Genomic DNA, 27,347 nt, shown 5'->3' with positions numbered 1-27,347 from the left:
TATCACAAAGAAGCAAAGACAAGAGAAGGCAATGGTTTGTATATGAAAATATTTAATATTATATTATTAGACAAAAAAGATGAGAGAAAAATATGATGGATCGGTCCTTATAGAAGGAGACCGTAAAACCTAAAAGGGAAAGCCTAAGAGGTAAATGACATTTAATAATCAATATTTAATTATTAAATGGGAATGCATGTGCATAAAGTAAAATATTAAGTACAGAGTAAAGGTAATTTAATAAATTAAATTAAATTGATCATTTACTCTAGCACCCCCCACCCCCAAAGAGAAGCAATGCAGCTACAAACAATTCATGAAAAAACAAGGAAACTACAATCCTAAAATTATAAGTGGGTCCTAGCAACATGGCCTAATAAGGTACTCAACACAACCAAATATCTAAACAATGGACAAGTAAGGAAAACCACATGGGAAAAACCTTACTACAAAAAGAGATAGAAGAATGTTAAAAACAAAAGAAGGAAGGAATGACTCATCATTGGGACCCCCCAAGGACAACTTCTTTCACCCCAAGAATAACACAATTGAAGATACTGCAAGGATGCAAAAGGTTTAGTGAAGATGTCCACAACATGTTCAGCAATGGGAATCTACTTCAAGCTAAGAGAACCATCCGGAATCAAATGCCTAATGAATTGTATATGAATCTCAATGTGCTTGGTTCATTGGTGTTCAACTCAATTGCGAGAAATGTGTATAGCACTCTAATAGTCACACCAAAGAAAGGTGGAACTATGTGCTAAAATGTTGACACACTTCTATGAATCATTATATTCAAGATCACTCAAGAATGAGGTCTCAAATGGTGACTCGTAGCTCTCTATTCATGGAGTGCAAGGGTTTATAATTTAGGCCCTTAGTTTAGACCCTTTTTTTCCCATGCAAGTACCCCATAAAATAAGAGATTCAAAGCAAGAGTGCTAGTCTCCATGATCATCAAATATGCATGCAAATGAAAATGGAATCTATTCTATATGATAACAACACATGAAAGAAAACTAATCTATGAAAGGAAATGAAAATGCAAGATTATTCTATGAAAGAAAATATAAATTTAATCTAACATGCAAGTGCAAGAGTAATCTAAATGGATTTCCATGGATGCATGAGAGAAGAAGACAAGAAAAGAGAAGTTGCAATATCCAAACTCAAGTGCTCAAGCTCTCCTCCAAAATCACTCTCCAAACCTATAGCATAACAATAAAATCTTGATCTATGAAAATGAGAAGGAGAGGGCTTCTTATAATGGAATGTGTGGAGATGAATGCATCCTCAAGAGCAATGTGGGATAAATCCCTAAAAAGGCAAGTGAGAGGAAAAACCCCACCATTTAGAAATATGTGCAAAAAAGGAATCTTTATTTATTTTTATTTCATTTATTTAATTTCTTTTCTTTTTCATAAAAAATAGAGCTTTAAGTGGGGTTTTATTTATTTAATTAAAAGAGGGATTTTCTTTTAATCAAATAAGTTAAGATTATTTAATTAAAAGAGGGATTTTCTTTTAATCAAATAAGTTAAGATTATTTAATTAAAAGAGAGATTTTAATTAAATAAGATAAAATTATTTAATTAAAAGAGAGATTATTATTTTATTTATTTGAAAGGGATATTTTCTTTTAATTAAATAAGATTATTGATGAAATGATCAAAGCTTAGAAAATATTGAAATAATTGAATTCATTACAATTTGATCAAGAAAATTGATTTGAATTGAAAATATTATAAAGCATTGATTTAGGAAATTGATAAATTGATTCCATCATTTGATAAATTGAAGAATGGGGACCCATAGTTTAGGTGACCATTTTAGGGTGCATACATTTGCCCCTCTTTGACTAATGTATGGTCTTTATGGGAACACATGCAGTCAAAGAATGCAGTTGAAGTGTGAGATTGATTTGGATCACAAAACAACCCAAACATGTGATCGATGGATAGGAACACATCAGAACAAAGATAAGCTTATTGAAAAAGACAAGATCAACACCCATGTAAATAGGAAATTGACATGTCCAAGATAAGAATCTCAAGAAAGTTTTCCTCAAGCAAAGTAATTGATAGGATTGATAAAGATGAATCAAGGATTGAAGTTTGATAGGTATTGTGCCCAAATACCCCCCCTTGTGATTGAAATCAAAATGAGATAGAGGAGAAACAACATATTGATAAATTTGATCAAGTTGAACTAAATATAAGGTTCTTGATGTAAGATGAAAGATATAAGGATCAAAAAACTAAGGTACATCATCAAGCATGAAAGATTATGCCCCAAGGTTGAATTAGAAAAAAAGAAGTGGGGTAAAAGAAAATAGAAGATAGAAGTTTGGAAGAGATGGAAAGAAATGGAGAGAAGAAAGAGAATTTTCCTTAAGAAAGCGAATGTCCCAAAATAAATCAACTATTTAAGATATAAAATTTTGATTGAGATCACGAAAGAAGATAAGGAAATGAAGATCAAAACATGACCACAATTGATTAAAAGTCCACAAGAAAGATGAAGGAAAAAAACTTTCACAAACTCATAATGCAGCCTAAAAATGCAAATTAACGTGAAGTCTAACAATGCAAACTACATAAAAATACAAAGGTGTACTTGCAATAGAGAAACTGTAACACAGGATTTTGTGTTCATCATTCATTAGAGAATGTTAAGGAACTTATTTTCATCATTGAGCCATTATTAACGGACATTAGAAAATTACACAATTATCACTAGTCACAACTAAAACTATGAAGATATGAACGTGATTTATATCAAATTGGAATGTGGAAATATTCTACCATAAGCATCAAAGACATAAAGGTCAAGACAACTTGGATGTTAGCTTGCCCAATTTATTTTAGAATTAAACCACAGACAGAAATAACAATTACATGCAAATATAACCAATATCAAAAAATAATAGATCACACAAAAAAGAACACACGACACCAAGATTTAACATGGTCCACCCAATCCCTAGGCTATGTCCACCAAATCGCAAGTCTGATATTATTATGATCCAATGATTGCAACCTGATTACAATCTGGAATCCCTTATAGCTCAATACTACTGCAAGAACCAATTTTCACATCACCAGTATGAAAAATCCATAACCCTAAGCTCTTTTATACAAGTATTTTTACCACTTTAGGGTTATAATTAATAATTACATATTGGCCCAAAATCTTGATAAAATAGGGCCCAAAAAAAAATTCAAAGAATTTATGAAGTATGTATAGTACTAAAATTGTTAAATAGTCAAATTTGACTTATTTTTCCCAACCTTATTTTTCCCTTAGTATGTGACGTTTAAGGGTGATCTGCAAAAATAGTCAAGGATGATGCCTCAAATCTCCTAAGTTTTTCAAGGGGACAGTAAGAGACACTCTAGAGTTTCAAGACCACACCCACAAGTAGAAAGAAAATAAAAACATGCCCCATATCCCAAGTCCTCTAGCTATGCATACTGGAGAGACTTATTAGACAAAGACACTCAATGAAAATCAATAACAGTTAGCACACAAAGAAAAGATCATGACTTAGCTCATGCATTAAGTATTGTGTCTAAAAATTTAAGTGTGTTAACTAATATTGAGTTTAGGGGATAAGGATCAAATGCTTGCAAGTAGGTAAGATCATATGACAAAACTAGGTAAGACCAAACCGATAAGTGTTGAAAAAAGCTTGATGTCAAGGGTTGTATTGAAAAATACAATTGAGGTGGTGTTAAAAAAATACACCATTTGCAAGGTGTCCTAAAGACTGAAACATCTAAGAGACCAAAGCTAACATAGTTATGCCCCCTAGAAAAAGACAAAGACCAATCCCAAACGAAGGCAACAAGGAAAAGGCATGATGGAGAAAGGCTAAGTGTCAAGGACACGTGTTAAGAAACAAGGGTGCACAGGCCTCAAGTAGCACCCATTTCTAGGTTTCCACCACTTAGATTTTATTGCAATTTGTTTTCATTTTTTATTTTTTTCAATTTTCTTTTTTGGAATATATAATTTTTTTAGAGATACATCAAAGCGCCTATTGCTACATTTTCACTAAGATGATCATTTTTTTAGGACATTTTCTGATTTTTAGAATTTTTTTACAATATATCATTTTTTTTGGATTTTTTCAAGATCAATAAGTATGTACACAGCATGCCCCCAAATAGAATGGGCATCATGCATAGAACTTCTTCAAGTGCAAGAAATTGATAGGATCAGGGTGCTACTCTCCCATTGTTGTAGATAGTAAATAAGTACCTGACCCAAAATTTGTTGTAATGATGTAAGGTCTAAACAAATTAGGTTCAAATTTTCCCTTTTGATCTCTATGTTGATTCTTAGGATTTTCACGTAGGACAAGATCTCCCACTTGGAATTCTCTAGGATGAATCCTTTTGTTGAAGGCTTTGGACATGCGCTTTTGATAAACCCTCATATGGTCAAATCATGCTTGATGTTTCTCATCAAGAAGTTATAACTCTTGAAGTCTCATGGCACAGTAGTGTTTGTCTATAACTAGACATTTGAGGAAAAATCTAAGTGAAAGAATCTCAACCTCTAAAAGTAATACTACTTCAACACCATATATAAGGGCAAAAGGAGTATCCCTGGTAGGAGTACGAATACTCATTCTATAGGCCCACAAAGTCAGATTTATCTATAGGTGCAAATCTCTACCACTCTTACAAACTATTCTATGTAGAATATTAAGAATGGTTTTGTTTGATGCCTCTACTTGACCATTTCCTTACGAGAAGTAAATGGAGGACCAATGTTGTTTAATCTTGAATTTCTTGTAGAGTTGTTTAAGGTCTTTATTTTTGAACTTGCCTCCACTGTTGGTGATAATCTTGGAAGGAACTCCATATCGATAGATGATATGGTTTAGAATGAATAGAGAGACTATATTGCCCGAGGCAATAGAAAGTGGGATAGCTTCTACCCATTTACTAAAGTAATCAATAGCAGTAATAATAAACTTGTGCCCACCTAATGAGTTGGGATGAATCTACCCAACAAGATCAATGGCCAAGTGTTGAAATGGCTAATGAGATATAGAAGGAATGAGCTCCCTGCCTGGACCATATATTAGGTTACCATGTTTTTTACACTTTTCACATGACTTTGCAAAAGCTACTGCATCAATCTGCATCGTATGCCAATAGTATGTTGGAATTCTTTATAATAACTGAGAGGGAAGGTGAATCAGTTATCCAAGGTCTAGATGTACAATTAAAACTTTTCACAACATAGTAAACCCATATCCATAAATCATTTTCATCATGCATACATACATTAGATCATACAATCACTTAAACTAGTAGGTTACTGTCAAATCAACTTTGTAGAAATGTAAGCATGAAACATAATAGATTCAATAACACATTTGACACCATGATTTAATATAGAAACCTAATTTGGGAAAAGCCACCAGTAACATGCTACTCATTCTCACTCTTCTAAAGTGATGCCCTATGAAAGGCCAACCTTGTTAAAGTTTACAATGCACACAGTTAAGTGTGAACTGGTTAAAAGATTTCAATTACTCTATTAGGAGTGACCCTTGTTAGAGGACTTTAGATCATTTACTTGGAATGTCACCTAGTTAAATGATTTACAAATGATTGTTAGTTCAACCTTAATCCAAAGGTTTTATCCTAGACTAGTAAAATGATTAGAAAGTAATAGTAAGGCTTGATTTGATAACAACTTACAACACACTTGCAGATTATAGATCTTTGTTTTAATCCTCCATTCTACTTGGATTTTATACACTTCCACTTTAATAACTTGTTCATCCTTCAAGCATTCATACCCTTAAGCCTTCTTGCTTTTCTTTCTAAAGGAACCTCTTCTCTCAGGTCACTGAATGAAGCAATACCCTAGACTCCTTATCTTCCTTAGGTTCTCGCACATGACAACCTTTGCTTATGACCATCTCTATAAATAAAAAATTAAGATCTTTTTTCATTCATCCTCCTTCATCCATTTTAGGATTAGGTAGGATTCAATGAATCTAACCATCATTTCATTTCATTACCTCCTAGTAATTTCTCCTTCAATCCTTTTTGAATTCACCTCAAAAAGGTTCATCTTGAATTCTGTTCCACCATCTAATCAAGCTTATCTTTCACATGGTTCACACAATCCAAGAAATCAAACTTGTCAACTTAGATTCATCAAATTCATGATCTTTCTCATAATTTTGACACTCGGCATTAACTTTCTTCTTATATTTGACACATACTGAGTTGCTTGGCATCCACTATCAAAACACTCACTAAAAACCAAAGTTTACTAGTGCTTGGTATCAACTAAACTTTACTTGACTTACACTAAAATTGACTTTGATCCACTCCAACTGATTTTCTACTTGGCTTACACTAACTTTTCTTGGCACCTACCATGCAGATTGTTAAGCTTGGCAGACATACTTCATTTAAGTTTTTCTTTTGAACTTAATCAGTGTATCCATCCTTTGCAACCTTAAGTAGATTATCAATTCACTATAATATCACTATCTTAACTTATCCTTGTACTCCTTTTCCATATCATAACTCAACCTTTTCCCTAGGTTATATTATTACCTTATTTTATCAAATCCTTTTCATCAATCAAGCAAATGATAGTACTCAAATCATCTAAGCAATTGTCTTACTAGCAAGTAGTAGGATTGACATCAATGACAAAATAAATGATTGAAACACATATTCATACTTGTATCAAACTATTTTCAATAATCTCCCTCTTTGGCATTGATGGAAAACCAAACTAACCAAACTTAATTAGTATAACCAAAAAAATACCAAAAAGAAAATAGTTCTTTGTATTGAAATCTCTCCCTCTATCAGCAAATTTTCATCTTCTGAATAGGTTACAAAAATTTGTTCTGATCAACAAACAATCAATCAACTCATCTTTATGACTCCCTCTAGATCACTTCTTATATCTCCTTTGACATTAACTCCCTCTTACTAGGTATTCATGTTTCTTCTGTGCTTACTTTCATCTCCCTCTTGGACAACAATATTTCATATCTCCCTCAATAGTCAGGATTTCTCCCTTCAACAAGATTTCTCCCTTTCAACAATATTTCTCCCTCTTTGACAAAAATTCCAAAGACTTGTCATCTTAACATGCAGCTATAAAAAATTTTAGTTTCTCCCTCAGTCACCTAGCTTGTGACTGATTTGTAACTCTAGCTCTTTGATTACTTTAGGCAGATCCTAAAGTATGATCCACTGCATCAATGTGTAACATATGTCAATCAACTTGTTTGATGCAGGGCACTTCTCATGCTTCTTAAATAGCATTTGATAGGTGTATCACCTCTAGTTTACCTCTTAGATACTCATGAGCATCCTTAAATAATGTTTTTGTGAAGATATCAGCTATTTTCTCTTTTGTGTTAACATATTCTATCTTCAACTCTCTATCTTGAACTAACTCTCTCAAGTAATGATACTTGATTGCAATGTGCTTAGTCTTTGTATGTATCACAGACTTCTTTGATATATTTATAGCCCTTATATTATCACAATAAAGTATCACAAGTGCAGTGATTTCCTCCATACCTTTGAGTAGTTGTTTGATCTATACAATTTTTGTACAACTTACTATAGTAGCAACATATTCAGCTTCAGTAGTAGATTGAGAGATGCAATTTTGTTTCTTTCTAGTCCATGTAACTAGCCTTGTGCCTAAGAAAAATGCTCCTCCACTAGTGCTCTTTCTATCATCAATATTGTTAGCCCAATCAACATTAGTGTAAGCTCTCAATTCAAATTTCTCTTTTTTCTTGCAGTATAGACCATAGTCTTCTATTCCTTTCAAATATATCATTATTCTCTTAACAACCATCAAATGATTCTCCCTAGGATTATTAGAGAATCTTGCAACTATCCCAACAGATAATGTACTATTAGGTTCGTTATGTACTACATATTGTAATTTGTCAATCATAGACCTATATAATGTTTGATTCACCTCAGCTAAATCATCATTCTTTGACAATTTATGGCCTATCACCATAGGTGTGCTTATTGGCTTTGAATCTTCCAATCCAAAAAAAATCAGTATCTCCTTTACATATTTTGACTGAGTGATGCATTTACCATATTTCATCTAATGTACTTGCAAAGCCACAAAGAACTTGATCTCTCCAAACATAGACACTTCAAATTCTTCCTTCATTTCATTTGCAAAAGATTTAAATAAAACATATTGACCTCCAAATATGATATCATCAACAAAAATTTTAGATAGTAATATACCTTTGCCTTTCTTTGTCTTCAAGTACAAAGTTTTGTTATCATCAGTCTTCTCAAATCCAATCTTCACAAGATAAATATGAAGCCTTTCATATCATGCTCTTGGTGCTTACTTCAACCATATAAAGCTTTGTGTTGTCTACATACCTTATTTTTGTTGCTAGCATCAACAAATCCTTCTAATTTTTCTATATAAACCTCTTCCTCCAATATACCATTCAAAAATGCAAACTTAACATCCATTTGGTAAACTTTGAAACCTTTGTATGTAGAGTAAGCAAGCAAAGTTCTTACTCCTTCCAATCTTGCAATAGGAGCAAATGTTACTCCATAGTATATCCCTTCTTCTTGTGCATATACTTTACAAACTAATCTTGCCTTGTTTCTTATGACTTCACCATTTTTATCTAACTAGTTTCTATACACCCACTTGATGCCAATCATATTTTTATCTTCTGGTCTAGGAACTAGAGTCTATGTCTTATTTTTCCCAATTTTTTTAGTCTCTTCTTTCATGGCTTTACTCCAGTCCATATCTTCTAAGGCATCATTCACTATTTTAGGTTCTTGCATGCTTAGCAAACATGTATCATTTCTCAACTTTTTCTTTGTCATTGGTCTAGCATCTTTATCTCCAAATATTTTTGTAGCAAGGTGATGTCTCTTGATATACTTAGACAATCTTTGTTCTTCTCTATTTTCATCATTTGGTTTATCAACTTCTAAATCACTATGTACATCTCTATCAAGTAGTTCAACATCTCTTTCATTTACACTAATCTCAGAATCGGGATGTACCTCAACTTCATTCTATAACTTGGCATCTTAATATAGCTTGATTCCTTAATGCAACTTGACATTCATAATATGTGACTCGGCAATCACTGAAACTTGCTATTGATTTGCAACTTGATTTACAACATCTTCATCCACAGGCATACCTTCATAAAAGTATACAAATGATTTATATTCTTCTAGTTCCTTTATAGGTTTGGCCTCACATGTACTTTTGTATATTCATCAAATTTCACATTTGCACTTTCCACAACTTTTTTAGTGTTAGTATTTAAACACTTATAAGCTTTACTTCTTTTGGAATAGCCAAGGAATATACCTTCTTCACTTTTTGCATCTAATTTATTATTTTTGAAATCTTTGAGAATATAACACTTGCTTCCAAATACCTTAAAATATTTTACATTGGGTGAGTATCCATACCATAGTTTAAAATGTATTGAATGAGTACCTTTCTTGACTTGCACACGGTTCAAGGTATAGATAGTTGTACTTACAGCTTCTCTCCATTATTTCAAAGCAACACTTTTCTCCATCATGAGTGTCCTAGCACAGTCCATTACAAATCTATTCCTCCTTTCAGCAATTCCATTTTGTGGAGGGGTCCTAGGAGCAGATGTTTGTCTTTTGATTCCTCTATCATTACAAATTATCTCAAACTCATTTGATTCAAATTATCCTCCTCTATCAGATCTCAAACATTTTAGACTATTAATTGTTTCCTTCTCAACTCTTGCTGAGTACCACTTAAACATTTGGAAAGAATCAAATTTTTGTTTCAAAAACATGACCATCATCATTCTAGAATAATCATCAAAAAATAGCATAATTTACTTATCTCCTTTGTAGCTTTGCACATCAATTGGTCCACACAAGTCAGTATGAACAATCTCTAATATTTCTTGAGAGGTATGAGTCTTACTCTTAAAACATGAGTTAGTCATTTTATCTAACTAACATTGTTTACAAATTATATTGTTAGGTTTCTTCAACTTAGGCAAACCTTTGACTCTTCTCATGTTACTGGTACTAAATAAGTTATAAAAATTAACATGACATAAACTCTTGTTCCATAGCCACACATCATCAAATTCTACAACTAAACAAGTAGCATCCTCTATATCAAGGTAGAATAGATTACCTCTAGTTTGATCACCTTTTCCAATTAGTTTTCCATTAGTATCATATATCTTAGCAATCTTGTTCTCAAACTCAACCTTACAACATGAATTATTCAATTGTGACACACTCAACAAATTGTAGTTAAGTCCTTCAACATAATAAGCATTGTCACATAAGATATTTTCTATGAGTTTGATAGAACCTTTTCCTTTTATCAAACAAGGTGCATCATTACCAAACCTTACACTATTTCCATCATGATAATTCAAGGTAATGAACTTACTTTTATCTCCAATCATGTGATGTGAACATCCACTATCAATGATCCATCTATCATTTTTGTTCATACAAGACACTAGTGCAGTTGCCTCATCCTCATTAGATTCATCCTTCATTGCAACATACATCACTTCATCATCATGATCATCAAATCCATCTTTTGTTTTCTCTTCAACAATGTAGCAAGACTTCTTGCCTTTGTCTTTGTAATCTTTGCTATCTTCATCTCTTCTACTTTTCTACTTGTCTCCACCTCTGTAATTCTTCTTCTCTGAAAATCCAGTAGCAATATGACCAACCTCATTGCAATTGAAACACATGATAGATAATTTACCTTTAAATTTTCCTTTTCCTCTATGAAATCTTCTTGCTAGTAGTGCTTCAAATTTTTCTAAATCCTCCTCATATATTTCACTATTAGTGGACACATATTTTACCTTCTTCTTATTCTTCTCATTAGGTTCCTTCAATGACAACTTGGCTTTGAAAGCAGATTCAACATTGTCAGGTTTGAAATTATCAAAATTAGATAGCTCAAAAGCAGTGAGCCTACCTACTAGACCTTTAAGAGTTAGATTAGAACCTGATATAAATCTTAGTTATTGTATTGCAAAAAATCTAATAGCATAAGTGGGCAACAATGTTCAAAACTTTTCTTAGTGCAGTCTCATCATATATTTTACCATTAGCTCCTCTTATTGCATTAACAACATCTTTTATCCTAGAGCGATATTGAGCAATATTCTCACCTTCTTGCATTCTCATATCATCAAACTTTCCTCTAAGACTTTTAGATTTGGCTCTTGGAACATTTTTATCTCCTCCATAGATAGTGTGAAGAGAATCCCACATTTTCTTTTCACTATCATAACCTTTGATATCACCAAACTCAGCATAACTTAGGGTAGAGACAATCTCCAACATTGTCTAGTTGTGTTCTTTCTTCTTTTTTAGATCTTCAGCAGTTAGGGCTCCAATAGGATCAACATGCTCTATGGTGATGGTAAACTATGCATGATCTCCAAGACCTCCTAGGTGTAGCTTCATCAGAGTTTTCCATGCAAGAAAGTTATCTCTATTAAGCTTGGGTACCTCTCTTTTTGACAATCTTTTTGCTTCTAGTACCTTCAAACTAGTCCTCTTAAGTAGATGGCTCTAATACCAATTATTGGAATTCTTTAGAATAAATGAGAGGGGGGTGAATTAGTTATCCAAGGTCTAGATGTATAATTAAAAAATTTCACAACTTAGTGAACCCATATCCATAAATCATTTTCATCATGCATTCATGCATTAGATCATACAATCACTTAAACTAGTAGTTTATTGTCAAATCAACTTTGCAGAAATGGAAGCATGAAACATAACAGATTCAATAACACATTTAACACCATGATTTAATGTGGAAACTCAATTTGGAAAAAAACACCAGTAACAAGCTACTCATTCTCACTCTTCTGAAGTGATGCCCTGTGAAAGACCAACCCTATTAAAGGTTACAATGCATAGTGTTAAAAGTGACATGGTTAAAGTATTTCAATCACCCTATTAGGAGTGAGCCTTGGTAGAGGACTTTAGATCATTCACTTGGAATCTCACCCAGTTAAAGGATATACAAATGATTGTTAGGTCAACCTTAATCCAAAGGATTTATCCTAGACTAATACACTGATTAGAAAGTAACATTAAGGCTTGATTTGATAACAACTTACAACACACTTGTAGATTACAAATCTTTGTTTTAGTCCTCCATTCTTCTTGGCTTTTATACACTTCAGCTCTGACAGCTTGTTCATCCTTCAAGCATCCATACCCTTAAGCCTTCTTTCTTTGCTTGCCAAAGTAGTCTCTTCTCTTAGGTCACTTAATGAAGCAATACCCTAGACTCCTTATCTTCCTTAGGTTCTCACACATGACAACCTTTCCTCCTAACTAACCATCTTTATAAATAGTAAATTAAGATCTTTTTCCATTCATCCTCCTTCATCCATTTTAGGGTTAGGTAGGATTAGGTAGGATTCAATGAATCTACACATCATTTCATTTCATTCCCTTCTAGTAACTTCTCCTTCAATCCTTTTTGAATTCACCTCAAAATGGTCCATCTTGAATTCTATGCCACCAGCTCATCAAGCTTATCTTCTACATGGTTCACACAATCCAAGAAATCAAACTTGTCAGTTTAGATTCATCAAATTTACGATCTTTCTCATAATACTGACAAGCATTAACTTGCTTCTGATGCTCGACACATACTGCATTTCTTGACATCCACTAATAAAACTCTTGACACAAACCAAAGTTTATTGGTGCTCGACATCAACTAAACTTTACTCAGCTTACACTGAAATTGACTTTTCTCAGCTCCAACTAATTTTTTTCTTGGCTTACACTAACTTTACTCGGCACCTACTGTGCAGATTATTAAGCTTAGCAAACATACTTCTTTTAACTTTTTCTTTTGAGCTTAATTAGTGTATTCATCCTTTGCAACCTTAACTAGATTATCAATGCACTATAGTATCACTATCTTAATTGATCCTTGTACTCCTTTTCCATATCATAACTCAACCTTTCCTCTAGGTGTTATTGATATCTCATTTGATGAAATCCTCTTCATCAATCAAACAAATGATAGTACTTAAATAATCTAAGCAATTATCTTACCAACAAGTAGCAGGTTTGATAATAATGACAAAATAATGATTGAAACACATATTCATACTTGTATCAATCTATTTTCAACATTGTACCCTATCCTAAGAAACCTTTGAGCCATGGCAAGACAATTGGAATGTCCCTCGCAAATGCCCTCGCGAATGTCAACTAACGCTTGGTCATATTCTTCCTTTTCTAAGCATCTAAGAAGTGTTCCATCTATACCCCTACTATAGAAGTCACCAGAGATAAGGGAATGGAAAGAGGTGTTTTAGGTATGGTTTTTAAGTTCAGATAAGTCAAAGGTTTTAGGTATAATGCCATCACAAAGGTATGAGTAAATGACACCATAACGAGATGACTTAGAACCAACAAGGGTACAAATGACATGACTTTCTTGGGAGTCATAGATAGGGTGATGTAGCTCTTCCATCAAGAATTCAAATATAGATTCATGTTGCTCTAGTTGAAGGAGTGAAGAAAGTGTAGCCATAGCATCAGCTACTTTGTTTTATGCTCTAGGGATTCACTGAAACATGACAAATGTGAAGTATCATTTCAAGGAATCAACCATTTGCTTGTAAGGTACCATTTTTCTCATTTTTTGTTTGTTATTAATCATTGACTTGGTTTATTATTAGCTTTGAATCCTCACAGATGTGTAACTCTATGATTCTCCATTCTATGGCCATCTTAAGTCCATTTGTTAAAGCTTCATACTTAGCAATGTTGTTTGTACATGGGAACAATAACTTGTAAGACTTAGGAATCGTGTACCCATAAGGAGAAAAAAACAACACACCATCTCCTAAACCATTTTTCATAAAGGATCCATGTTCTTTCAGTCATATACATGAGGTGTTCATCTGGGAAGTCAACTTGAATAGGTGCATTATCTTATATTGGGAAATCAACCAATTGATCTACTATGGCTTGTCCTTTGATTTCTTTATGCTCAATGTACTCTATGTCAAACTCTGAAAGGATCATCATTCATTTAGCAAGTCTACCAGTGAGGGAAGCCTTACCTATTAAATACTTGAGTGGATCTATTTTTGCTATCAGGTGTATAGTGTGTGCAAGCATGTAATGTCACAACTTTTGGGAAGCAAACACAATTGCAAGGCAAGCTTTCTCAATTGTGGTGTAGTTAATATCATATGAAACAAAAGTGTGGCTAATGTAGTATATTTCTCTTTCTTTCCCATGTTCATCAAGTTGAGCTAGTAATACCCCCAAGGAAGATTATATCGCTGAAATGTATATAATAAGTGGTTTCCCTGGGATAGGAGACATTAAAATAGGAGGATTTGCCAAGTATTTCTTGATTTGGTCTATGCTCTTTTGAAAATCCTCATTCCAAACACATTTGACTCCTTTGTGTAAGTTCTTGTTGAAAGGTTGAGCTCTATCTACCAACTATGAATTGAATCTCCTTATGGATTGAAGGCATCCTTGAAGACTCCTCATTTGACTAGTGTTTCTAGGAGGTGGCATGTCTATGATTGCTTGGACTTTTTAAAGGTCTACCTCTATTTATCTTGCTGAAATGATGAATCCACATTGTTTTCCAAAGGTGACTCCAAATGCACACGTTTTAGGATTCAACCTTAATTAAAATTGTTATATGTGATCTAGAATGACTTCCAAATCATCTAAGTGTGTGTCTCTTTTTTTAGACTTGTCCAAGGTGTTATCCACATAATATTCCATGTTTTTATGCATCATGTCATGAAAAATGGTGTTCATAGCCTGTTCATAAGTGGCTCCTATATTTTTTAATCCAAAAGGCATAACATTCCAACAATAGGTACCCCATGCACAAGTGAATGCAGTATTTTCTTGATCTTCAGGAGCCACCTTAATCTGATTGTATCCAGAAAAACCATTCATCAAGGAATAAATCTCATAACCTACAGTCATATCCACTATCATGTCTATGTTTATAAGTGGAAAATCATCTTTTGGAAAATCTTTGTTAAGATCTTGGAAATTTGTGCACACATGAATAGATTTGTTATGTTTAGATATAGGTACTATGTTTGAGATCCATTCCACATAAGTTATAGCTTGTATAAATCCAACACTCAATAGTTTTTCTAATTCTTCTTTAACTAGGAGAGCTATGTGAGGATGCATCTTTTTCATTTCTATTTAATTGGTTTGACACCTGGAGCTATGGACAAGTGATGCATGATAAGATTAGTGTCCAACCTTGGCATATATGAATAAGTTCATGCAAAGTTGATCTTCTTTTTCTATAAGAACTTAGTGTAAGCTTCTTTTTCTTGTAGTGACAAGGACTGAGCCAAGTGTACTATTTTTGGAGCCTCAGCTATATCCAAATTGACTCTTGCATTGGTTCAATAAACACTGAAGATCTATCTTGAAAGTAGCTAGGGAGACAATCAAGTACATCATCCTTAGGTGCCTCAAAGAGGTTTTCATGCTTGGATACATCATTTCTTTTTAGTTTTTATGGTCCTGACACCGCTACAAGGTGGTTTTTGCCATCAGAACTCCTATTCTTTTGATTTTATATTCTTTTTATTTTGTGACTAGGGTACTTGATGTTTGGCTCTATCATGCTAGTAGCCAGTTCACTAGTGGAAGAGACTACAAGATCAATCACATTCAAGTAACAGGGTATCTCATAATAATATTGAAACATTAAGAGCACACATTCTTGATAGCATTGGGACTAATCAATGAGGTTAGGATGAACAAGAGGTAAGCTAATGACTGGTTCAAGGTTGTAAATGTGAATGATGTCATCTTTGGTGACTGAAGGGTCAGAATCTATTAAGTATTCCTCGAAGTTACCCAAATTGAGATTTGTCCTAACAAGAGAAGAATCGTCCACTAAGGCAACATGTGGGTTCAAATATTCTAATCCTACATGTAGCTCATTGACTACCTTAGGTTGAGAACCATAAGTGTGGACGACATCAACATCCATGTCAACTATGGAAGGCTCTGGGAAGGAGTCCCACTCATACTCATATGAACTTGTTTTTGAACTTCAACTAGGATGTTTACACCATGAACATTTGGGATATCTTGATGTGGAAGTTCTAATGTCATCAAGGGTAACACCTTCTCTTTCCATCAAACAAACAAGAATCCTTTGTTGATATTGTCTGATAGGATCTTCTACATCTAATTCATCTTGTTATAAGGTTACAACTATCTCATGAGTAACTAGACTATCTAAATCTCCCCAAAGGACATTAGTGGGAGGGACCCAATCTTCACACATATCTTGTTGATTTGTCAAATTAGGTATGTATTCTAGTTTATCTTCACTATCTAACTCATCAAGAATAGGAGTAGTGTTCTTATTGTGATTCGCAAATCCTAGGCCAACTATCTCCTTAGACTTGTGTCCAAAAAGAGCATGATCAAGGGATTGGCTCTAGCATCCAATCTATGACTAAGAGGGTTGTGTCCAAGATAGCCCATTTGTTGGACAAAAGTATACCCTCCTCCATAAGCCTTGGGAGAGGGAGAAATTTTCTCATTGTGCATGTATTTCTCTTCTCTAAAAATCCAATCTCTAACAATCATCTCTTCTTTCTCATCTTCAATAGGCACTAAAGACACTACAAGCATTCCAAATAAATTCATAGCTAAAGAGGAAGGCCTCGTTTCTTGTGAATTATTTCCATAGGACCTAGGTGAGATTAGTAGTGTTGTGAGGGAGTTGAGTTGATACCCCCCCCCATGCCAAGTTCTACTACCTTGAACTTGTCTTTACATTTAGCTAAGGTTGCATCAAAGTCCTTTGCTTCTCTATTTAGGGGAACATGAGCACTTGCTGAAGTTGAGCTAACAGATAAAGTGTTATCCCTAGATATACAAATCTCTATTCCATTATAAGGGAACTTAACACATTAATGATAGGTAGATGACACTGCTTGCATATCATGAATCCACGGTCTACCAAGTAAGATTTTGTATGTAAGGGAACCAATGTTAACCACTTGGAATAAAATATCTTTTTCAATAGGGCCAATCCTAATTGGAAGGATGACCAACCCTTTGGAACTTATTTCCGCCTCATCATAAGCTTTGATAGTGATATTTTTTCTGATATCTATGACTTTTTTAGAATAACCTAACTCCTTAAAAAGACTCAAGGAACAAATATTAAGCCCAACATCCCCATCTATCAACATGTCCCTAACCTAGGTTTTGTGGATCATGACCTCAATATGAAGAGTGAGATTGTGTGGGTGGCTCAAAGCTTTATCATCATTCTCTAAAAAGGTAAGGTAATGAGGGTTAGCAATATGGTTAACCATGTTTTGGAATTGATCAACATCTACATTTTTGGGGACATTCATTGCATGCAAAGCATCCTCTAGGACTTGATTGTGTCTTAGGGACAACTCTAAGAGCTCAAAGATTGAAATCTGAGCTAGGGTTCTTTGCAACTAATCGACAAGATTATAGCTCAACTTAGAATTGACTATTGGTTTTGAGGTGACATTCTTGGATGCCACTTGCTTTGCTTTATTTGGTTGACCTAAACTGGCTCCTCTAATGACAATGGGACCTTGACTTTGTATGACAACATTGAGATTTTGAGATGATATTCTAGAGTTAGGACCCCTTAGCAGCACAATGTGTTCTTCATCAAAGATAGGAGAAGAGTCTATGTTTAAAATAATCAATATGGATTTGTACCCCTCATCATCTTGATGTTTTCTTCTGTAACTTGAAGCATGTTGATAGTATTATATGCATCTGTGTAAGTGTAATTAACCTCAGCCTTTTCATTCTTAGGTTTAAAGGTTTCCCCCTTATCTTTCTCATACCTGGGCAAAGGTTCTTTGAATTCCTTATGATTGGCATTAGTGTTCAATCCATCTATCTTAAGTTTGTCATTCTCAATGAGATCTTGGATGATATGTTATAATTTCCAATAGTTTTCAGTCTCATGTCCAATTCCATTGTGAAACTTATAAAAGGATTTCTCATTCCACCAATGTGGCTTAACATCAGGTATATAATGGTTTACGAGACCTTGAGGATGTGCAAGGTTGTTAGAAATGAGTGTTTTCAAGACATCCTCATATGAATCACCAATTTTTGAAAATTGACGTATTTCTTTCTTAGGCCTATCTTGGTATCTTGGCTTGTTCTCTTGTTGATTAGATGCATTGTGTTTCATGGCTTAAATAGCACTATACATGTGGAGAACAACTTGATCATTGAATTCAAAGGAGTCCACAACTCCATCATTGACCACTTGTTTGTTCCTATTCCAATGTGAGTTCCTTCCTTTATCCTTGTTAGGGTTGTTGTTCTTTTGACCACTATTTTTGTTGGTGTTTCCACATTTGGTCAAAATTCCTTGTTCTTTCAAAATATCCTCAATCCTACATGTGGTTTCCACCATGGTGTCAAATGAAACAAAAACCATCTTCCTAACTTCATACTACATTTTGGGAACCAAGTTACTAACAAGGATGTCAATCTTCTCATTTTCAGGGACGGTCCTAAAGTAGTGAGAGCATTGTCATCTCCACCTTTGCAAGAAAGTGACAAAGGATTTCACTTGATTTTTCTTTAAGTTTCATAAGTCTAACATGGTGATAGATCTTGAAAGGTTGTATGCAAAGTGTTCAAAAAATCTATGGACAAGCTCTTTGAAAGTCTTAATGGGGGGAGCTATGTTGGTGAACCATTTAATCGCTTCACCTTTAAGACTCCTTGGGAAAAATCTCATGAGGTACAAATCATCTTGATGGTATTCAAAACTCATGATATAGAATTGATGCACGTGATCATGTGGATCTCCATTCCCATCATACTTGTCATATTGAGGGATATCAACCTTTCTAGGGAAGTATTTCATGTTAACACTTTTTTCAAAATGATTAGGACAAATTGAATCAAGTGAGAATGAAATCTTGGGTGCCAACATCTTTTCCATAATATTTTTAATTTGTTTGATCTCTTATTCTTGAGATGGACCTTACTTTTTAATCATCTTGTCCACATCAAAGTTGTAGGGACTCTAGCACTCTTGTTGATTAAAATCTCTAGGAACTTGTCTTTGTTTTGCTTTAGGTATCTCTCCACATACTATTGGAAGAGTGGTTCTTGTTGTATCTTCATTAAGCCTTGGGAGTTGAGATCAAATCTTGAGCTACTACCCCCATAATGTGAATCATGATGAGCATTTTGTGAAGGTTGTCTTGAATTCCTAAGAGGTGTATGGATCCTATAATGATCATGTCTTGAAGCCCTCCTTCCTCTAGGGCTACGAGATTGTGAAGGTGTTCTTAAGTGTCTTCCACTTTGTGGAGTCTTAGGAGGGGTGGATGGAGGAGAGGTGTTTCCACCACTAATATGCATGTTGTTAAATTGATCATTAAGTTGTTGAGCCAAGAATCTATCTTCCTCCTCCTGGTAGGCTTTCCTTTCTATCTCCAACAACATTTTTCTCTCAACTTTAGGAGTATAAATTGCTCTTCCTTTTTAGCTTGTTCATCTAGGAAGGTTTTGTTTTCACAATCAATTTTCTTAAGTCTTTCACTTGTGTATCTTGAAGTTATTTTGAGTGATGAGCTTGGTCTTGAATGTCTAAACAATTTATTGGTGTATGTTGAATTCACATGAGTTCCATTAGGTTCATAATCTTGGTCTTCATATTGTGATTGTTCTTCTTGATAGGCTTTCCTCTTATCCCTTTCTGCCCTTTGGTGTGCATCCAGATATCTAGTTGAGATAAGGTGTGAGATAGATTAATTTTCACAGGAGGGGTTGCCAAATGAAATAGTATCTCTATGTTTTTCAAATATGTCATCAAGGCATTTATACATTTCTTCCCTCTCTCATCAAGTCATTGTGTGACTCATATCCATATTTGAGTGACAAGATGATAAGGGTGTACTCAACTCACTAAGGTTACTCTTGGGATCAAACCAAACTTTTGAGTTGTTCCTAGGTGATTGATCAACTACAGGTTCTTTTCCTTTATGTTTTTGGTGAGTTCAAACTGAAGGTAATTGGTTAGAGACTACTTGAGTTTGCTTTCCTTGATCTACTTGATATCTTGTTGTAACCAACATGAAAGAAAAGGTACTAGGTGATAGGATGACCCTAAGAAATTTTGGTACCAAACTAGGATAGTAAAAGCACTCACTTGTTCAAAAGAGAGGTGATAAGATAGAATTTTGCAAGAGGTATAAACCAACACTACCATAGAGGTGCCCACTAAATGGGTGAATGCCCTAACACATATGGATCAAGAGGATGATTTACCCAAGTTATATTGATTGAATTTGAATATGTATGGAAGTGAATGGACAAGATATTACTAAGACTCTCTAAGCGTGTTATCAAAGGATTCAAAGGTTTATATTCTCAACAAGGACGATTTCCATCTCACCAACTACAAGCAAGATCACTCGTGAAATAAAGATTACTAGTTCAAGAGGTCAAAATGCAAGACTCCAAAGTACAAATAGGCTTCTAACAATGGGGTAAGTGACTTGATCTAACCTGGATTGATCGAGGAAGACCGAAACTAACTAGATGACAAATTCAGCAAGTTAAAAGTTGGTTTTTGACTTAGGAACTCAGATTTTGTTAATTTTAATTGACCAACTAGATGCATTAAAAAAAAAGAATTAATCAGGCATGCAAGACAATAATTAGGGAGTTCAAGTAAACAATTGTCTTTAAACAATGATCAAGGGATAAAGCAACCTTGCACATGAACATGAATAGTGACGTAGTATTCTACTCCCTAAGGACTCTACTTGTGTATGTTTTCAAAATGTTTTCTAGTCACACACATAGTCCTAGAAAAGAAAAACTTGGTTGCACTATGGTTTGTAGTAATGGCCAACTCTATAACTCTTGCAATCTCAAGTGGGAAAAATCCAATCTCAACACATTGAGGTTTTGACACAATATGAGAATTTAATCAATTAAGAGTTACTAAGGAGATCTGACAACCCAAAAAGAGACCACATCTGTGGAGATTTCTTCTGTAAGGAAATTTATATAGTGGTTGTTGCTTCATAGTAGGAATGGCTTATACCACTTGAGGTTCCATCCTTATGGTTTACCCAATAAAAGGAGTGTCCACTACGGTTAACCCTCTCTAACAAGGAAGACTCGCAACATGGACCACATGGGGACTTGGTTTGGATTCAAGGGTTCCAAGTTTCTATTACTCCCAAAAGGAATAGAGCATAATCCTCTAGCATCTTCATCTCATCAAAACACAACAAATAGATTAATTGACACACTAAATTGTCAATACCAACTCAAATCAGTCTGTCTTCTAACGATGATTTATGTTTGTCTCAAAAGAGAACATATTGTCAATTGCTAAAGACTCGATAATGTTTGAACCTAGAGTTGATCAACACCTTCCCTACCTACAAGTGGTCTCATTTTCAAGAAAAGCTTAAAGCCCACTCTTTCAAGATCCATAAATAGTGTTCATAGGGCCTAATTACTATGTGCAATGGATATGAGAGAAAATAAATCCATGTTTATTATTTTATAGGAGAAATTGAAATGTGATCTATAAATGTAGGAAATCACTCAAGTAAGATATGTCAGAGATTCATTTTACTAAAAGGAAATCAAATGCTATAAAGATTTAAACATAATACTTAGTAATCCATGCAACACGCTTAGTAGATTTTACCTCATTTTTATTTTTGTTGAGCTTTTCCATGCAAGCAAGCCACGAACTCTCTAGCAAGTAAGACAAGCAAACAAGAAAACAAGATATGCAATATATACTCAAATTATGCACATATGTTCTACATGGATTTTGAAAATAACGAATGGACTAGGATAATTCTTAGTAGAGTACATGATTATTATCTATGGCTAGGAGATTCTATCATTTCTAGGGTTAAATCTGCAAATCAATTGTTAGAAGCAATAATAATCAGCAAATAATCAAAATGACAACTCATATCATGCATTGAACCATGTGAAAAATAAGTGCAAGCTAATCATTAAATTCCCTTTTTAAATTTTTGATTTTTTACCTAGTCAACAAGATTGGACCTATATGACATGAATTTGGATCCCAAACCCTAAATGCAGAAAAGAGGCCTATTAAAAATCAGAGAGCTTTCCAAAAATGTCATAATTTTAAAAAGAACTTTTTATTTGTGCCCTAGGGAGCCATTTTCCCAAAATAGACTAGTTTTCGTAAATCGACCAAATGAGCTATAATATTGTATCCAAATTTAAAACACAAATAATAGACCACCTATAGAATTTAAAGACCTTTCAAAAAATGTAAAAAAAAAAATTTAAAAATGTTGATTTGTGTTGAAAATTAATTGTGTATGAAAAATAAAGAAAAAATCGCAATATCTCATAAAATTCTAATTTTTTACTAAAGCTTCTCTAATACGTCACCAACTTGCAAAAAATAATTTAGACCAAAACTCCAAGCCAATTGGTAGATATGATCAAATCTTTGAAAATCTATGGTTTTCATCTTCCAAACAAATCTGCACAAGAGGATTAGCTTCAAAAAAACCAAAACCAGTATGTAAGGGTGGTTTGCCCCATGATGGGTGCCAAAAAAGTGTGCTAAAATGTTGACACACTTCTATGAATCATTATATCCAATATTGCTCAAGAATGAGGTCTTAAATAATGTCTCATAGCTCTCTATTCGTGGAGAGCAAGGGTTTATAATGGAGGCCCTCGGTCTAGACCTAGTTTGTGCCCATGCAAGTACACCATAAAATGAGAGATTAAAAGAGGAAAAGCAATAGTGTTAGTCTCCATGATCATAAAATATGCATGCAAATGAAAATGGAAGCTATTCTATATGATAACAACACATGAAAATAAACTAATCTATGAAAGGAAATGCAAATACAAGATTATTCTATGAAAGAAAATATAAATCTAATATAACATGCAAGTGCAAGAGTAATCTAAATGGATTTCCATGGATGCATAAGAGAAGAAGACAAGAAAAGAGAAGTTACAATGTCCAAGCTCAAGTGCTCAAACTCTTCTCCAAAACCACTCTCCAAACCTGTAGCATAACATTAAAATATTGATCTATGAAAATGAGAAGGATAGGGCTTCTTATAAAGGAAATTTTGGAGAGAAATGCATCCTTAGCAATGTGGGATAAATCCCTAAAAAGGCAAGTGAGAGGGAAAAAACCCACCACTTAAAATGTGCGAAAAGGAATCTTTATTTTATTATTTTATTTACTTAATTTATTTCCTTTTTTCATCAAAAAGAGAGCTTTAAGTGGGGATTTATTTATTTAATTAAAAGAGGAATTTTATTTTTTATCAGTAAACAGCCAAGGCCTTATATATATTAACGATAAAAAAAGTTTACAATGGAGTAGCTCCATTCAAAATAGGCACTGGTAGGAAAGAACGAAGAAGAAAACCTCCAATCTTGCCCAAGACCCTAGTCCTATATTATTACATATTAAAAGAGGCATACCCTAGTTTGAAAGTTACAAACTAATTTTGAAATCAGGAAGATACTTTGTACATTTGATCCTTTTAACCTTTTGATTAGGATCATAATACAACAAGTTTGAACGTATTGCAATTCTTGGGTTGGATTCCACTTTTAGAAAAAGATTTCACTTATTAAACTGTTGTTCTAAAAAACACTTAATGAACACATTAGTATGGTTAGGAACAAATAAGAAAAAAATGTAAATCCTCAAGTTTTGGGATTGAGATTAAACAAGTGGAATAGGATGGCATAATACCATTCTTCTTATGTGATTGTTCTATCTATCTCTCTGTATCAAAGATATGAAGCAAATATGTTCATAATAGAATTCCTATCAAGTAGCAATTGTTACATACTACTAAATCCTAATAAACCATGTATTTGGATTAGTCTAGATTTGTTCTAATTTTTGTTTTGATTATAAACACAGAGTAGGACTACTACCAATTTTTATATTTGGATCAAATTCACTAGATAGATTTGAAGAAATCCAAATTTATTCTGTACAAAAAATGGACTCATTACCTCTAACTAACCTCCAATTTGCATATTAATCAGAATATTAAATTACATGGCTATTGTCCTATTAGTGAGGAGGTTGAAGTAGACTTATTTTCTAAGATAATCTGAATAGAAACCGTCCTTAACATAAAATCTTGTATGTATTATCCTAATAACAAAAAGAACTAATATATCTTAACCAAAATGATGAACATAAATTAGTATCTAGATACCTAGTGAACATTATTTGAGAGGGAGTTTCTTAGCAAACTAATTATTGAAGATAAATCCCTCCTCATTCTATTACAGATATTATAAGTACCTATAAAAGATCTAAGCACTAAAAACTATAACACTATAAACTACTAAGATAAAACATTATGTTTACATATAAATATACAAAAGCATAGTATGAATTGAAAGGCCAAGATCGAACCAAATTCCCAAAATAGAATAGGACTGAGGCAAGGAAAAAAACCAAGGGAAGCCTCATTCCAAAGTCAAAATCTAAAGCCCTAATTAGAAGGATATCAATCGATCATACACTTATTTCCAATGTACCATAACTATTTCTACAATGTCATTAGGGTTCTCATATTGAAAATTTAGTGGGAAAACAAAGGAGCTTTTTTCCTTACTGGTTTTTTCTATAATAGGAATACAAAATTCCAAGGCCTCCAAATTAAGTAGAATGACTTTAGGCTCTATATATGACTTGAAGATGCCAAGATAAACTTGGAGCCAAAATTTCTTAGGGTCATCCACAAATCCCTCTCGACCTGAGCAAAAAATGTATGCTAGCTTCCATCTTCAACCATGCTTTGAAAAAGGCAATATTTTCTCGAATAACTAGAGACGGGTGTCTGGGGACAATGGCTAAATCAAAACAACCAAGAGGATGTGCCATATACATTTTAGGGAGGGGAATCTTAATTTTATCATCTAAGCTCATAATGACTTCTTCTAGACCTACACACTAGACTGGGTTAAAAAGATTAGAAAATTGCCTTAACATATCCCATTTTTCAATCTTGGTTGTAGCCAAGCATTTTATAAAAGCCCCTATAATATCATTGTTAGTTCTCCATGAAAATTCAAAATTGAAAACACCTTCTCCTATGGCACGGCTAATCACTGACCTGGACATATCATCCCCCTGGTTAAGCACCCTATTCCATCTTTTTGGTTTAACATTACCCCTAAAAGCCATGATCCTAACCTTTGTTGCATGGAATAGACTAAAATTGGTTTCCATATTAGCTAGCTACTAGACTGAAAGAAACAAGAAATACTGAATAAATAGAAAGGCAGCCTAATACTGAAACATCTAGAAGGTCCTAAAGAAATGACATTATTCCTTCTAAAACCTAAAAGCCAACTCAAGCTAAAACTATGATGACACTTATCAATAAATAGAGTGGGTTCGGGAGATGAGATAATAATGAAAAATACCTACATTAATTAGATCACTTAAAGTCTTATAAGACCCGTCTTATGAAGTCTTCCTAACCAAATGTTATCGTCTCATTATTATACTAAAGCATTCATATCAAATTTATTTATATGCTGATTGATTATTATTTAATTCTTATTTTGGCTTGTCCATATTCCTTATTTGGTAGCTTAATACGATCAGTGATAGATAAATAAATTGATTTCTAATTATTTATCTTATATTTTAAACTATTTTCTTATTTGCTCATTATATCTTAAAATGTTATTACCATCTACACCTTTATTTGCTAACTGATATGCCTTTTTGTTACCTTCTCTAAAAATATGGTAAATTTGAAAGTCTTTGAAATGATTTGGAATATTGAGTACTTCTTCCAATTTTGAATTTAAGACCCAATTAGGTGTCTTTCTCTTTCTAATGGAATTAAGAACAATCTAAGAATTACCTTCAATAATAATCTTAGATATACCTATAGTTAGGCATATTGAAGACCTTCTTGAAGGGCTTCTAGTTCTGCTAGATTATTAGTGGTAGGCTCTATAGATTTAGCCATTTTCACTATCTACTTACCTAAATCATCATTAATAATGCATCCAGTACCTAGATTTCTAGGATTGCCTCTAGAGTCTTTGTCAAAATTTAATTTGACCAACCCAACAGGTGGCGGGATCCATCTACAATTGTCTCTAGCCTCTTTACTCTTTATTTTATAAACTTGTGGAGGGTTAATAAGATTTACCCATTTCTTTTTCATTAGTCCATCCTAGTTTGAAAAAGATCCTTCCTCTATTTGAGATTTTCTAATATGTGAATTTAAAGTCTCAATTATACAAGCCTCAATATTTTTGATAAGTTCTGCTAACTGCATTTCTTGATTGTGGAAGATTCTTCTATTCCTTTCTTTCCACACTTCCCATATAAGAATAGATGGGCAAATATTCCATAAATTACTATATATTCCACTACTATGATTAGTTGGCCATCCTAAGAGGAGATCCACTAAGTTATTAGGCATGGGAGCAGTCCAACTCATCATTTGTCTGAGCCAGTCCCAACAACATTGAGTATAGTTGGAACTATATAGTATGTGATCAGCATCTTCACTCTCTTGCTTACATAAAACACATCTTGATAGTCCCTCAATACCTAGTTTCTGGAGTCTATCAGCAATAAGAATCCTTTTCTAGAATTCCAGCCATAAAAAGAATCCTTCTCTAGGCAGACAGGAGGCATCCCAAAAAATATTAAGTGGAATATTTACTTCTTCCCATCTTTGGGAGTTTATAATAGCTCTATATCCTTCTTTGACACTGTACTTGCCCTCTTTTGATGCTACCTAGATGAGATTATCTTTCCTATCTACTTGCTTTATCTTCCTTTTGTGAATTATTTTCCCAAAAGCCTCTTTTATTGCTGGGTCCATGTCCAAGTTTTCTACAGATTTCCATTCCCACTTAATTCCTTTGTTGATAGTTTTCATTGTTTTGTAATCACTAACTTTTCTCCCCTAGAGTCTGATAAATTGTTCTTTACTACTTTTTGGGAATCCCATACTATCTATTGAGGGATGTCCATCCCATGAATCTTCCCAGAATAAAGCTTCCTCCCCTTTACCCACATCCCATGTGAGAAATTTACTAATGAGAGTTCACCTTTTAGCTATAAAATTCTAGCTTTTCAATCCTTTTGGTAGGGATCTCATTCTAAAAATTGAGAAGGGATTGTTAGCGTTAAGATATTTGTTATACATGATTTTTTCCCATTTA

This window comes from Cupressus sempervirens, chromosome 11 (genome assembly GCF_028749045.1).
Source record: "Cupressus sempervirens isolate cs-2001-9-10 chromosome 11, ASM2874904v1, whole genome shotgun sequence".
NCBI classification, from domain to species: Eukaryota; Viridiplantae; Streptophyta; class Pinopsida; order Cupressales; family Cupressaceae; genus Cupressus; species Cupressus sempervirens.
The sequence above is the reverse complement of the archived record's forward strand: the minus strand, read 5'-3'. Positions refer to the sequence as shown.